At 43.5% G+C, this 868-nt stretch overlaps 1 pseudogene; it reads left to right on the forward strand.

Annotated features, from left to right (window-relative positions):
- The first annotated feature begins 464 nt into the window (after positions 1–464).
- On the forward strand, positions 465–582 carry LOC124623402 (annotated as a pseudogene).
- The last annotated feature ends 286 nt before the right edge of the window (positions 583–868 follow it).

Below are 868 nucleotides of genomic sequence, written 5' to 3' on the forward strand. Positions count from 1 at the left end.
GTGCGTTATTTAAAATAAACTTTATGATGTCTAACTTTCAACCGAATAGACACAGAAAAGATATTTCAAAAACTTAATGAAGTATTTATATGACAGCATGCTTGGTCAATTATCAAATTTTTTTCTGTATAAATAATTTTTCAACTCGGTAATTCTTGTATGGTATGAAAGGAGTTGTTAAGACGGGACAATTTTCATCTAGATTTGAATGTCCTTCTGCTACCTGGCAGGCATTATATTTAAAGAGGTGGATTTTCAAAAAGTTTTAAAGATCCCTATTTTATCCCTTCTTTGTGCCAAAGCTTTAATCTTTGAAGGATAATGCAAATCGTTTTTGTTTCTAGTTTTGACCTTGCGACTATCTGAGTTACACCCAAACACAGGTGAACTTTTGATAATTAATTTCAGAACTGAAAAAAAGTACGGTGAGGCTCTGATGAATTTCCACAGCTACTTAATGATTTGCCAACGGCCTTGCAGCAGTGGTAACACCGGTTCCCGTCAGATCACCGAAGTTAAGCCCTGTCGGGCTGGGCTAGCACTTGGATGGGTGACCATCCGGTCTGCCGAGCACTGTTGGCAAGCGGGGTGCACTCAGCCCTTGTGAGGCAAACTGAGGAGGTACTTGATTGAGAAGTAGCGGCTCCGGTCTCGGAAACTGACATACGACCGGGAGAGCTGACCACATGCCCCTCCATATCCGCATCCAGTGACGCCTGTGGGCTGAGGATGACGCGGCGGCCGGTCGGTACTTTTGGGTCTTCATGGCCTGTGTGGGAGGAGTTAAGTTAAAAACTTAAGGATGTGTCTAAAAGGTGTATGTGTGTTCTGCGTCTCCGACAGAAACGGTACCGAGCGAGGTGGCTCA

This window comes from Schistocerca americana, chromosome 7 (assembly GCF_021461395.2).
Source record: "Schistocerca americana isolate TAMUIC-IGC-003095 chromosome 7, iqSchAmer2.1, whole genome shotgun sequence".
In the NCBI taxonomy this organism is placed as follows: Eukaryota; Metazoa; Arthropoda; class Insecta; order Orthoptera; family Acrididae; genus Schistocerca; species Schistocerca americana.